The sequence below is a fragment of the Sorex fumeus genome, unplaced genomic scaffold (assembly GCF_029834395.1).
Source record: "Sorex fumeus unplaced genomic scaffold, SorFum_2.1 ptg000043l, whole genome shotgun sequence".
NCBI classification, from domain to species: Eukaryota; Metazoa; Chordata; class Mammalia; order Eulipotyphla; family Soricidae; genus Sorex; species Sorex fumeus.
In genome coordinates this window covers 10,978,884-10,994,709 of record NW_026606100.1, presented here as the reverse complement: position 1 = coordinate 10,994,709, position 15,826 = coordinate 10,978,884, and the positions used below count along the sequence as shown (strand labels likewise).

Here is a 15,826-nt window from a genome sequence, read left to right as displayed (position 1 = left end):
CTTGAGCCAATGCCTTATAATAAATCTATATCTACATCACAACAGGTTGACATAAAGGCATTTAAAAATGGGATATTGGTGGTCATTCGGAAGAAATTTCTTTTTTCATCATTTAATAACTGGACCAGAACTTTGAACTATGCCAAGTAGCCAATAGGAGGAGAGACAAGAGATCTGATAGCCAGATCACAGGGACTTTTTGTAAAGGGATCAAACAGCAACCAATTACACGTTACTAAGTGTAGCTAAAGTTTGTCAGTATCACTGAACTCCTTTTAAGATACTTATCTTCTTCCTTTCCATTAACCACCCCCGACCCGCCAGGGGCCAGAGTGATAGTACAGTGGGTAGGGTGTTTGCCTTGCATGCAGCTGACCTGGTTTCAATCCCCAGCATTCCATATGATCCCCCAAGCACCACCAGTAGTAATTCCTGAGTGCAGAGCCAGCAGTAACCCCTGAGCATCGCTTGGGTGTGACCCAAAAGGCAAAACCAAAAAAACCCAAAAAAACAAAAAACATCTCCCAAAAAACCCAAAACCTATCTTATTTTTTTTCCCTCAGGATATTGAATACTGGTTTCTACAGGAAACTGTTCCACAAATTGCAATTAAATGATTGATCTGCCAAAACATGCTTAGCTTTTAATTATCACCACCTGAATTTTTGGCTAATATGTTTATTTATTTAAAAGTTATCTTTTTATATTATATAGAGGATAGGGAGATAGTTCAGTATGTGAGATAGTAAGCTCAGTCATATTCCCTGTATTTACTAAGGGGCACACTCAGAAGTAATTCAGAAGTTTTGTCTGAAAATATATTGTTTACCCAGTTAATCATGTGATCTACTCTCTTGGTGAGGCTAATACTAGAATTAAGCTATGGCACGAAAAATTCACAGTAGAGAACACTGAGGCTCTGAGTCTGCAAGTATGACTGTTCTTGGATGTTCCCCAAGCATTGGTGACTGTGCCTGACAGTACCACGTTACCAGGCCCCAAGCACTGAGCCATCAGGTTCAAAACCTGGTTGAATATCACTAGAAGTGTAGCACCCCAAGTCACAAAGAACTGTGGGGGCACAAGAAAGCATCGTATGTATTGTGTATAATTTATTCCTTCAAATATGAAATCAATAGTGCTTCTGTATAATAATGGAATTACAGCTTTAATACTACAACTCTAAGACTTTTCAGGGTTTTCTAGAGAAACCTAAGGATGATAGAAGATATGTAAGAAGGGTCACTAGAATAAACCAGTATTTAACACTCCAACTAGAGCTAACATTAAGAAGACTAACTCTTAGCCAGATAAACATAACCAACCTCTGTTTATACAATATCAAAGTTGATTTTTAACAACAATAAACTATGATGTATGCTGAAAGAAAACATACATGCACACATGTGCGCATGCACACACACACATGTTGAAGAGACAAAGCAAGCCTCAGAATCAAAATCAAATACAGAAGAAATCTTCCAATTATCAAACGGGGCATATAAAATAACTATGAACAAAGAGTATGGTAAGCAAAAATGGGAAAAGAGGACAACATACAAGAACAGATGGATAATGTATGCAGAGAGATGGAAATTACACAAATCAAAAAGTAACTATGGAAGACATATAAATAGAAACATCTAAAACTGAAATGTTAAGAAATAGGATGGAAAACTAGAATTAAAATGTCAACAAACTGAAGGACAATTATAAAAGTTGGAACATGTGTAATGAAAATACCAGGTGAAAGAACAAAGTAGATATCTGAAGTAAAAATAAGAGAATTTTCCAAAATTAGTGACCAATACAAAAACAACATATTTAAGGCATTCAGAGAAGCATCAAAAGGTGTCAATTTTAAACTGCTCAAAATCAAAGACAAATGGAAAACAAAAAATAATGGATAAAAAGCAGAGAAATGGAGCTCAGGGGATAGTTCCGTGGCAAAAAAAAAAAAATTGCAAGCATCAGGCCTTGAGATTGGTCCCCAGTGTTGCCTCCATTCCTTGAGCATCGTGCCATCAGTTGTGCCTTTAGGGACCCACTACAAAACAGAGTGTGCCATTACTGGAGAGCACAAGTACCAATGTTTAAAACCAGAGAGAAGAGACCCAGCACAAGCACACATAGTGAGCCCCGAACACTACAACTAAAATGTACATGGGTACCACAACTACATATGCAAAAAACATGGCACATATAGTGTCCAAGTAAGATGTGAGCACCACAGCCAAGAATGTGCAACCCCACGAGGATTACAACAACAGCAGTGAGGAAAGGGCAGTGGATATTTTAAATAGGCTGAGAAGTGTTTTGAAATACCTATAAAGAATTACTTTTCATATTAACATTAGAAAACACTTGGCCAAAATGCTTAAAGTGTACAAAGAAAAAATGAAAGAAGGATACAGCAAAATCATGTCAAAACTGAAGGCAAAACTCTTTCTCAGTTTACAAGGCAGTTTGCAAAATTAAAAAATGTGTTATAGTAGACCTGCATTACTAAAAATGTTGTACAAAGATCTTCAGGAAAAAGAAAATGATATAGGTCAAAAACTTATAAAAGAGAAAAAAGTGCTAGAGTAAGGAAAATGAATGTAAAATAAATTCTAAATTGATCAAATGATAATAGTACAAAAAAAATTTTACCAGTTATTTTATACAAATATGTCAAGTAAATAATAGTAGATAAGTTAAAGAAATACTCTGATATATAATGTGTGCACAAATATATATGTTGGCTGCATGCAAGGCGAACGCCCTACCTCTGTGCTATTGCTCGGGCTGGAGCGATAGCACAGCGGGTAGGGTGTTCGCCTTACAAGCGGCCAACATGACCGACCCAAATTCGATTCCTCCGCCCCTCTAGGAGAGCCCGGCAAGCTACCGAGAGTATTCGATATGCCAAACACAGTAACAACAAAGTCTCCAATGGAGATGTTACTGGGCCCGCTCGAGCAAATCGACGATCAACGGGAGGGCCTTTACCTTTACCTTACAAATATATATATGTATACATATATATGTATGTATATACACAGCACTAAAGAGGGAAAACATGCATATAAAAGGTTTAAAACCAAAATGAGAATGGGCTGGAAGATAGGAAGTAAAGAAAGGAACACCACAATGTCAAAATGGGGGTGGGGGAGGGATAGTGGGTAGGAGGGAGAAGGAAAGGGGAGTGAGGGAAAGGGAGGGGGGAGAGAGAGAGAGAGAGAGAGAGAGAGAGAGAGAGAGAGAGAGAGAGAGAGAGAGAGAAGAGAGCTGTCACAGAGGCAGGCTGTGGGATGAGGTGGAGAGGGTTAGGAGGGAACATGGGGACTCTGGTGCTGGGAAATGTACACTGGTGAAGGGATGGGTGTTGGGATATCGTACGACTGAAATCTAATCATGATTTTTGTAAGTGACTATCTCACAGTAATTCAACTAAAATATTTTTAAAAAGGAAATAAAAACAAAATTGATAAACAGTTACATCTATGGTAGATAATAATACATATATAAACATCAATAACTACCTTAAGTGTGAATGACTTAAATATACCAATTGAGAGTTGTTAACAACAAACTCACAAATATAATTAGTATATTTACTCCAGAACAAGTCACAGACTTCTTATTGTCTAGTTCTCGCTCTCAGAGAACCCAGCAGATTACTGAGAGTTTCCTGCCCGCACGGCAGAGTCTGGCAAGCTCCCTGTGGCATATTCGATATGCCAAAACCCAGTAACAATGATAGGTCTCATTCCCCTGACCCTGAAAGAGCCTCTGATGTGGCACTTGCTAAAATCTCAGGGCTAGGATGAATAGAGACGTTACTGGTGCCTGCTTGAGGAAATCAATGCACAATGGGATGACAGTGATACAGTAATATTTAAATTCCTAACTTGTATGTCCACAAGAAATCTTCGTACAAAGATCATGGCTGGTGAAATAGATCAATGGGCTGGTTGAATATTTATTGTGTATAGAAGTCCTGGAAGCAATCCCTGGCACTGCACAGTCCCCTAAGCACTACTAGGAATTTCCCCCTGAATTCCAAGCCAAGAATAACTCTTGAGCACCACTGGGTGTAGCACAGAACCAAAAACAAACAAAAATAATACAAATATACAGATTAGACGCTAAGGGATAAAAATCAACATACTGTGCTAATAGCAAATTTTAAAACACCCAAACTAATGGGGTCTGGAGAGACTGTACAAAGAACTATAGAGTTAGGCACTTGACTTGCATGCGGCCACTCTCGGTTCAATCCCCAGCACTTCATAGGATCCCCTGAGTCCTGTTAGAAGTAATAATTTTAGAGCACCACTGGGTGTGGCCAAAAAAAAACAGAAGGAAGGAAAGAGAGAATTCATAGCTATATCAATTTCAAATAAATCATATTTCGGGCAAGGAAAGAGTATCAGGGCAGAAAGGAGCATCACACCATGTCACTCATCAAATTTGCAAGAAGGCATTATGATTCCTACATGCATGTAGCTAGTAGTAAGTGTCAAAATATACAAGGCATAGCAGATAGAATAGAAAGAGAAATGTATAAATCTATTATTAATTGGAGACTTTTGTACCCTGTAATAGTAAATAAATTTAGCTGACAGAAACACAATAAAAATAGAGTTGATTTTAATATTGCCATGAATCAGCTATTTGACATTTTTAGGTACTTTATTCTAAGACAATATATGTCTTCTCAAGTTCATATGGAATATTTACACTAAAACATACAACATTCTGTGCCATTAAAAATAGTTTAACAGTTTCCAATAGACAGAAATCACATAAAATATGTGTTAAGTCTACACTGCAACTAAACTAGAAATTAAAACGCAGATAACTGAAAATTCAGAAATGTGCAAAGTAAATACATCTACAAAACAGATGGCTCAAAAAAGTCTTAAGAAAAAAGGATTAAGTATTATTTTCATAAATAAAAATGAATTTTAGTATGTAGAGAGAGTACAACAGATAAGTCGTCTGTCTTGTATGCAGCTGATCTGGGTTCAATCCCTGGTACAGCTATGGTTGCTCAAGTTCCATCAGGTGAGATCTCTGAACAGAGAGCCAGGAGTACTTACACAGCCAGGTGTGGCCCAAAAACAAAACTAACAAAAAAAATACAAACTACCCACATTCCTGAATGTAGAAAGTGCAGTGACTAGAGGGAAATTTACAGAACTAAATACTATATTATGAAAAACTATAATAACCATTTAAATTCTACCATAGAAAACTAAAACCAAAGAAGAAAGTTAAATACAAAATCATTAGAATAGAATTAAATACAATGAAAAGCAGGTACATGATAGAGGGGGCAAAGTCAATTAAACCAAATGCTAAATCTTTGAAAAGATCAATAAAACCCATCAACATCCAGTGAATAAGACACTGTAGTACTCTAGCACTGTCCTCCCATTGTTCATCGATTTGCTCCAGTGGGCACCAATAATGTCTCCATTGTGAGACTTGTTGTTACTGTTTTTGGCATATCAAATATGCCACTGGGAGCTTGCTAGGCTCTGCCACGCAGGCGGGATATTCTCTGTAGCTTGCTGGGATCTCCGAGAGGGGCAGAGAAATCGAACCCGGGTTGACCGCATGAAAGGCAAACGCCCTTCCAGCTGTGTTATTGCTCCAGCAAATATATGCCCTATGGATATTAAAAATAAAGTAATAGATGACAAATTATATGACAAAATACCCGTGAAAAAATTTCAACTTCTTGAATGACACAATGAATCAAAATTTATACAAGAATAAATAGGTCTGAATAGACCTATAGACCTATAATCTGTCAAGAAAACTGAATCAAGTCCTGGGAGATAGCTCAAGGGCTGGGGCACATCCTTGGCTTGCAGAAGCCCTGAGTTTGACCCTTGGCATATACAGTTTCACCCAAGAGCCCCTCCCTCTACCCTGCCCAAATAAAACAGCAATAGAATCATGTTTCAAAACAAATTATCAGTTCCAGATGAGCCATTGGTAAATTATACAGAACATTTAATGAAAAAATGATTCCAATTCTATACAAATGATCTAAAACTAGAAGCATCAGACTACTTCCAATGGGCACCAGAGAGAAACCATAGTGCTGCAAGACCTCATTCTAAATGGTCCCCAAAGTACCACCAGGAGTCCTTCCTGAGCACATAACGAGGAGAAAACCCCGATCATTGCTGATGTGAGCAGAAATAAAATTAAAATAAAACAAACAAACAAAACCTGGACAACAGGGTCTGGAGTGTTGCAGAAAGGGTGCTTCCCTGCATGTGGTCGACCTAGATTCAATCTCTTGCCCCCCATATGGTCCCCTGGACCCTTCTAGGAGTGATCTCTGAGTACAAAAAAAGTAAGTAAAAGTAAAGGCCCTCCCGTTGATCATCGATTTGCTTGAGCGGGCTCAGTAACGTCTCCATTGGAGACTTTGTTGTTACTGTGTCTGGCATATCGAATACTCTCGGTAGCTTGCCGGGCTCTCCGTGAGGGGCAGAGGAATCGAACACTGGTCGGCCATGTTGGCCGCGTGCAATGCAAACGCCCTACCCGCTGTGCTATCGCTCCAGCTACAAAACTAGGAGTAAGTTCTGAACACCACTGGGCGTGGCCCTTTCCTACCCTCCCCCCAGCAAAAAAAATATATATATTAAAAAGTGGAAAAAAGTAGCGTTCCAGAAATAAAGAAGCAAACACATCATTCTGAAGTAGAAACTGCAAAAGAATAAAGGGAGCAAAAATAAGATGAGGGGGCTGGAGAGATAGCACAGTGGATAGGGTGTTTGCCTTGCATGCGGCCACCTGAGTTCGATTCCCAGCATCCCATATGGTCCCCTGAGCACCGGCAAGGGTAATTCCTGAGTGCAGAGCCAGGAGTAATTCCTGTGCATTGCTGGGTGTGACCCCCCAAAAATTAAAAAAAATAAGATGAGGATAAAACAGAGAGAAAGAAATAGAGAAAAATAAAAATGGAGGAAGGAAGTGAAGGAGGAAAAGCGGGAAAGGGGAAGGAAAAATACTGGACTTAAGAAAAATTTTGTAAGACAAGTAGAGAGTACCTACTACTCTATGACATGGAATAATTCACAAATCTCAGAAATGTAGCTGATATGCACAGCATACAAAACAAAGAGAAGCTGCAAAATGATGTGCACTGCAGCCCTATTTACGAGACCAACCACATTACTTTTATTAAAATAATAATTTTAAATCTTAATAAAAACATTAACTCTTCTCAGATATCTAGCAGAAGCTCACTTATTGCAACTCATAATAATTAAAATAACACACAGGATCCGGATACATGCAGGAATCATTGCTCATTCTGCCACAATCTCATTAATGCCTTGACTGGTCATAGTTCCCTTCTCATTATCCACAGGTCTTAGGGAGACCTAGAATAAATACCCACATCATCCACTCCTTCGGCTGTTTGGTAACTCTCTCCATTACAGAAAGGCTTTGTATTCTGTGACTACAGCGAAAGGTTACTTGGTGTGTCAGAAGCACTAGTGGGCTGCTATTCACTGACTCATGTCTTTGATGCTTACTGTGTACAAAGGCCACCAAACAGATTTCTTGGCTCTTTCAAAGCTGTCTCAGACAAAAAAGATAGAAGGGAAAACTGGAGGGGAGAGGAAGCAAGTCAAGGAAAGGAGACAATCTTGTGCAGTGCTTTTTTTTTTCCGCCAGAGCATTTTGTCTCATTTAGATGATGTTTGTTACTGTAGTATGTTTTTATTCAGAGCATGTTGTCTCATTCAGATGGTGCTCATTACTATATTTTGCAAACATTTATTATGAAAATGGATTTTGGGGTTCCTCATGATCTGCTCCAAACTATCTACATATCATTGTAACTGGGAGATTGAACATATACCAAAAGCAGGCGACTAATTAATAGTTCTGCATTACAAGCAGCAAATTGCAAGAACTAAGCAGGTTTGTAATTTCTTATGTAGCCTATTTGAAGCACTTTCTATGGATATTTCTAGAAAGTTGATTTATTACAAATTGGTCTATTTGCAGAGCACATACATTTTAATGAATTACAAGTAGGATGGAGGAAGGCATACACATTCTGACAATAAAATGACTAGAAACGCCTTGATTGGGATGTAATTATTTCCTAAGAAAGAAGTTAAATATTTTCAGAAGAAAACATCTCCCTTTTATATCAGAAGGATAATAGAATTTTTCTTTTTTTTTCATTTACTCTACATATCTGGAATGCAATGCAGCAAAGTAAGAAAAGGACTGATTCTATATGGTAAAGTATTGCCCCATTGACTTAGCTGTATTACCTGAGCTTCAGTTTCCCAGATGTAAATTGGGACATGTCATGTTAATTTACTACCGTCAGTACTCATCAATACACTGTCTCGGCTCTTCACACGCTACCTGTCTGAATGCAAGGTTCCGTCCCAATGGAAAACCAGCAGGACTGTACTACTATATAAGAAGGGAGACATCCACGACATTGGCAACTATTTCTCAATCTGCCTATTGTGTGTCATCTACAAGCTGTTCACTTGAGTCATCCTGAATAGGATTGGCAGAACACTAGATGAAGAACAACCATGTGAACAAGCCTGATTCCGAAAAGGATTCATCACCATCTACCATATCCACACGATAACCAAACTCATTGAGGTTTCTCGGGAGTTCAAGATGTCGCTCTGTCTAACGTTCATTGATTTAAAGAAGGCCTTTGATTCTGTTGAGACAGAAGCAGTCATCGAAGCCCTAGCCAATCAGGGCATTCAAACTCAATACGTCAGGATCCTCTGTGAGCTGTATTATGGATTCACTACCAGGATCTCACCATTCTACAAAGAAGTAATCATCGATGTCAAGAGAAGTGTTCGGCAGGGTGATACCATTTCACTGAAACACTTCAGTGCCACCCTTGAGAATGTCATGCGGTGACTGGAATGGGAAGGAATGGGAGTAAAGATAGATGGTCGGCAACTACATCATCTCCACCACTTTGCTGATGACATCGTTCTAATAACACCAAACATCAGCCAAGCAGCACAAATGCTGACTGACTTCGACCGTGAGTGTGGAAAGGTCGATTACAGCTCACAAAGACAATGTTCATGAGAAACAGTCTTGTTACTGATATTCCATTCACTCTCAATGGAACGACACTGCAACAGTTATGTATACCTAGGTTGAGAAGTCAACATGACGAATAACCTGGTACTTGAGCTGTGCAGGAGGAAGAGAGTGGCTTGGAACACCTTCAAGAGCGTCAAAGAAATAACTAAGAGGATTAAGAACCTCCAGCTCTGAGCACATCTCTTCAATTCCACTATTCTTCCTGCATTACCATACGCCTCAGAGACCTGGACCCCACGAAAACAGGATGAGAACATGATTTGGGTCTCTGAAAGAGGAATCAAAAGAGCTATGCTTGGAGTATCACGCTTCACTCAAATGAGAGAAAGAATCCAGAGTTCCGAACTCCGTCAACGCTCAAGAATCAGGGATGCTGTCTCATTTGCCAAAGGCATCGAAAATCAGATGGGCTGGACACGTAATCAGATTTAGAGATGATCGCTGGACTAGAGCCATTACCGACTGGATTCCATGGGGCGTCAAAAGATCACATGGCTGCACACCTATATGGTCAGACTTCTTCGTCAAGACCCTGAACGATCAGTTTGAGGCTCTTCATGTTCCTAGAACGAGCATATGCCATTGGGCTACGCTAGCATGCAACAGGGATGAATGGAAATGTTACTGGTGCCCACTAGAGCAAATTGATGAGTAACGGGATATCAAGTGATCAAGTGATGTTAATAGTGTTTATTCCACATATTATTAAACGGGTATCTTAGCCTGTCAGAATTGGTGGCAGCAAGTGGAAGTTAGAACTGTTGTTTTTATCAATTGCTTCAACTGAGCCTATACCCTCTAGAAACTTATAGTCTAAAGAAGTGAAATGTCACAAAATAAGAGATTTATTCTAAGTCACTGAATAAGTACTTATTATTTCCATATACCAACTAATTTGATCTAAGATATGGGAACAGGGACTCTCCAAATGATAAGAAATGAAAATGGTCAAGGATCAGAACTACAACATCTTTGTTTTTGTAAGATTATACAGAATCTCATAGTTAAGCAGAAAGTTCATTATGATTCAAGTGTCAACGCAAGCTATAATTACTTATAACATCCAAATCTTATTTATATATGATAGATTTCCATATATGCATAAACCTAACATTTTATAGCTCCTTAGCTTCATAGGTGTTGATCAAATGTCATCCCATCAAAGAACGTTTTTAACCTCCCAGGATAAAGTATATATATATATATATATATATATATATATATATTCCAGCTACTCTCAACACAATTACCTTTTTTTATTTTCTTAATGTTTTCAGCGGTTTTCTAAGTAATCTAGATAATATTTTCAGCCCAAAGTAATATATCCATATATCGACAATAACTTGGCTATCCCAAGTCCTATAGATAGTATATAAAGAATATATACAGTATACACAAAATACCAAGACATGCCAAATATACAACACATGCAATAAACATAATATATTCAGTACGACCGTTGAATATATTATGGTCGTTTCAGTTGAAACTATCCCGCAGGTATACCAAGTGGTATGTACAGTAAGTAGACAATAATGTCTCCCGGTTATTTTCAATAGGTTATCTTATTTCCTTTATACTTTCAGCAATTTCCCAAATGGAAGAAACATTATGCAGATAATAACAACTCCAGACTCAGTCATTCAGGTGAAAAGTCACTAAGAAAGGCCAAGTTCTTTGAATTTCCTCTAGCTAGGTCTTGGCTAGAAACAGCCCAAGTCAAGATGGGGAAGAGCATGCGCAGTCACAGCAACGTAGTTCAGAGTGCTGACAACAATCCTTGTCACGTTCCACCAGTATCTTTCTCTTTAGGACACTTGGCCTGTTTAGACTGACAGAGACTTTTTCAGCAATCAAGACAAAGTTTTCCCCGTAGTATTGACAACTGGAGAAAATGGAAAAGAATCCGGAAAAAAAATGTCAACATGACATGAGAACACTATGGAACAGCTGCAGAGCTAATACAATAAAATATTTAATCAGCCCTGCTAGACCTTGAAGCAAGGCTCCCTGCTGTTATATCAACCTCCTTCTTTAAAAATGAGCTCTGGTCTATTAACCTAATATTTGCTTCCTACCACATTAAAGCAAGGGTGAATAGAAAATGTCTGCCTCTTGCATTTCTTAAATTTTAACCTTCTTAGAATGTTCCTTTTAGCAATTTAAGAAGTTTGAAGTAGGCTATTTGTCTGAAGTTTTGTCAGGGCCATTATAGTATAATATTCAATAAGCAAAAACAGAAGTAGGTATACCATCCAGAAATACAAGCCAAGAAGACCTACTTAATTTTTCATTTGTTTTCCAGTCTTATAGTTTTTGGAGGGGTGACATGTGGAGGTCTTCGGGGGTGACACTTTACTCAGTTTCAGAGGAGGCTTCCAGCAGTGCTCAGGGAGAGGAGGTGCCCGGGAACCAGACTCAGATCTCCAGCACCAAAGCATGCATACCAGTCTTCTGGAGTTATGTCCTTGGCCTCTGACCTATTGTTTAGGTTTAAACATATCTAAGATCCAATCAGACAAAATTATAGACTCACAGGTTAAATGGTCTTAAAAAGCTGGTCCAACAGTTAAGTCCTGAAGTTTTTTTCTGACAATCAAAGCCAATTTTTTAATAAGAGAATCAGCAATAGCAAAGAAGTACCATTGCTTCTGATATTTTAACTTTAATATTTTTTAAAATCAGGAGGTTTAATATTATCACACATACCAGGCAGGTATGAGGCAGGCTGGGTTAGGATATTAATAGAGGGTCTTGGAAATTTTGGTTATGGGGAGGTGAGAAAACAATATACATCAAAATGATAAGCGTTGGGCTGGGATGAAGTTAGCGTGTTTTTCTTGCACTCAGCAGATCAAGGTTTGATTCCAGCATCCCATATGGTCTCCTAAGGACCACTGAGATTAATCTCTGAGTGCAGGCCAATGAGTCACTTCTGAACATTGCCGGGTGTATCCCCCCATCAAAAATACATAAGTATCAATATTATTATAATACTATAATCATATGACTCAAATTATATTAACAAAAAGAGAGTGAGGGGCCACCAAAGGGTATCAAAGGGGATCGTGAGACAGTGGTGGAGGGATGTTGACATTGGTGGTTTGTATGGAGATGGAATGTTATATGCCTGAAGCTCTTACTAACCATGTTGTAAATCATAGTACCTAAATCCAAATTAGAAAAAAAAGCAAAACAAAAATTATGTTTCCCTTTAAAAAACAATCTGGGAGTCTTTCATCTTGCCAATTATTTGTAGAAAGACAGTTCAATTATTATGTAAGCACATTTCCAAATAATGTTATGTGACATTGTTCTTGCTTTCTTCTTTTAAATTCATTTCATTTTATCTGATACAAAATTTAATATAATTTTTTGTGTTATTATTCAATTTGACTTGAATATTTTCATGCATTGGGTAGTATATTCATATGCCTACTTTGTATTTTGTCTGCTTATTTCATCTTTATGTCTTCAAGACAAATATGTGGGCATTTAATCATTAGTTTCCATTTTCAAGCAACAAGACTGTATAAGAGCTCATACAATCCAAAAACAAATGAAGGCATCTTCTGATTAGGAAATCTGACACAAAATACTAAAATATTTCTTTGGTCAGAATTATTTATAGAACCATGGCTATTGTTTTTGCAAAACAGCAAATGCTTCCACAGCTGTGGAAAAGAAAGAAAATGATTAGAGGATTTCATGTTTGCTTACTTTATTTTTGTTTGAGAAGCCTGATTGGAGCTAGTAAATTTGCACTTTGGTTGTTTGTTTTTTGAAAAAAAGAAAAAGGCCACCAGAGCAAGATACCAAATATGAAGAAAAGCAGTTTTATATTTATAGAGACTACAAGTACAGGGTCAGTGAGTCAGAAAAAAAAATTATCCATTATTTTTTCTCATGAGATTTTTAGTTGAACACAGAAATCCAAAGTGCCTTCTGCTTCACATTTGCTCTCACAAAAAAAATGGGGGAAGCCAATAATTCATAGGAAATCTTACTTTAATAAGTCTCTAAGAATTTATGTATGTAAGTCTTTGAAATTCTACAGATAATCGAACTACTTGTAGTTAGTGCCCAGAGGCAAAAACACTTTTAATATGTTTAGAGCTCACTCTATTATCCAATATTATCCAAAAATTTGTCAACCTTATGAGAAGAAAATTCATTGAACTTGTAATATGTCACTAGTTCTTGCTCTATCCTGACTATTCTAGCCCTCTTGCCTGATTTGAATACCAAGGTCAATCATTAAAATCATTTTCACAAGCAAACTTCTCTTTCCCAACCCTGCTTTTATATTTTAAAAAAATCCAGATTTAATTAAATTCAATTCTTTTCCTGCTTGGGATGGGAGTCCAGACATAAATGGGGCAGATGGAAAATACGAACCAAACAGAATAGTTAACAAGACAAACAACTCCCTCAGCTTGACTAAGTGCTAAGCTGGTTTCTCCGCTAGTCTCTTGAGTTCCATTTTCTTGGAGTAGACCTAACTGCTCCCCATTATACTGCTCTTTAATTCAGTAAAGTATTCCTACAATATATTTTTTCTACAGTTAGCCCAGGACTTGAAACTCCTCCAACCTCTCATTTCATCAGTTGAGTCTGAATTTTGCAGGTATTGAGAACTGGTCTGCCCAAGATGGGCACATGTGCCTGCGGATTATATCGGACGAAGGTCATCTGAGACCTTGAAGGCAAGAGAAACTTTAACCACTGCCTTAATGAGAGTAAGAATTGAAAATTAGGGGTCTGTTTCAGAATTACAACTATCTGCAGAAAACATCTTTTTAAGAAGAGACGCCTATCTATACAGCAGGGTAAACACAGAATTAATGAGCAGCTGGTCTTATCATCATGCAAGTCCCTTTCCATTGTCCTTGAAACCTGTCCCATTACTCAGCTCATGAGAAATAAAGCCCCACCTCCCTCCACTAAAACTGGAATCCTCACTCTTGCAGTGTCCCCAGCCATAGGTATTGAAATTAATCTTTTTCTCTGACTAATCTTTCTAATAAGCATACCGCCCACTCATCTGTGTGATTGTCCCTGCATCATGATCTGCTGTCCCTATTTCTGTAGTGCCAGAGAGCTTGTCTTCCTGGGCTCACTCAAGACTGACTTACGTACTCAAGGCTGCATGTAAAGCTCCTCTTTGTCCCATGACATTCTTTGTACTAGTGTCCTCTTTCCTATCCTCTTTCCACTGACTGTCCCAGGGTTCTCTTCGCCTTTTCAAAAAAAAATCTTTTTAGCCTTTTACATGAAAGACTTTATTCTCCTACAGTTTAATGTCCAAACTGCTTTTAGATTTTTCTCTTCACAGGCTATTACAGTACAAACTCTCTTTAAGTTGAAATATTAAGGATTGATGACCAATTTTTTCTATTGCTCTTTTAAATTTCACTGCTTTTTTTTAATTTATTCATTCTTGATCTCTTTGCTCTCTCTGTTCCATTCTCCAGCATATGTTCATTCACATGTATCTCATATTTAATATTCACTTAAAATGACTCTTCGCAAAGTACCCTTTCGTGAAAGTATACGCGTACACTCTTATGCATAATAATATTTCATTAACAATGTTGTTTTTTAGTGTTGTTTCACAGTTCCCTCTCAATACTTACATCATTAAGATCCATTTTTGCTATTATTATAATTGGTGGTTGTTACCCTCTGTGGAGTTCTACTTAGTACTTGTATACAGGGAACTCTTCCAAATAACACCCTTTTGGCCACTAATCCCTGATACAAAAGTGACACTATAATAAACTATGTCACTATAGTAAAGTACCCCCCTCTGCCAAAACCCCTTAGCTCATTTCTCCACAATCTGTCTCACCTATTCTGACATTAACTCTTCACTTAGTGTGCCCTATTTCAAAGGATGACAATTTCATCTTTGTATCTCAAAGTACCATTGAAGTCATCCTTCACTTCTTTCCTCTCATGTCATATATCTATTGCAAGAGAAAAACTTTTCAGGTTCAACTTCAAAATACAGTCAGAATCTGTTTATTGATCTTCTATCACACTGAACATGATCACCCTCATTTATCTTTTATCACGTAAGCAGCAGGTTACTTTTTCCATTGTATCATAGTACTTCTGTTAAATATATATGCCAAATAATTACAAGATTTTCCTTAGAATTGCCAGTGACTATAACCTCTCCAAGTAAAAACCAAAATAAGTATAATACTTAAATGATTCTATAGGCTCTGCCTGCTTACACTCTACCTACATCTACCTCTGATCACTCATTTCAATCTTGCCCCACTGATCACCCAGATACACCTGGCATTCCTCAGACACACTATTTTTTGGAACATTTATATTGACTATTTCTTTGGCTCTAACACTTCACCTCTTAAATCAACTGACAACTATAGCTAAAAGTTCTAATCCCTAAATTCTATATGCTTTTCTGGGGATGGGAGGGATACTGGGATCCGTGGTGGTGGGAAATGGGCACTGGTGGAGGGATGGGTATTTGATCATTGTATAATTGAAACCCAAGCACAAAATTTGTAAGTCTACAACTGTACCTCATGGCGTCTCACTAATAATAAATATCAAATAGCTTCCTCAGATGCATTAAACTATTAATAAAGATAAAACTATCTTTAAAAAATAGTTATCTCTAATGCACATACCATATGCTTTTTAAAACATATGCAGTTTACTATTG

General features: G+C 37.7%; 1 protein-coding gene across 2 annotated transcripts in view; it reads right to left on the bottom strand.

Annotated features, from left to right (window-relative positions):
* Nucleotides 1-15,826, bottom strand: part of PRKG1 (protein kinase cGMP-dependent 1) — a 1,343,145-nt gene that overhangs the window by 365,768 nt on the left and 961,551 nt on the right. The gene's annotated exons all lie outside the window — the stretch shown is intronic.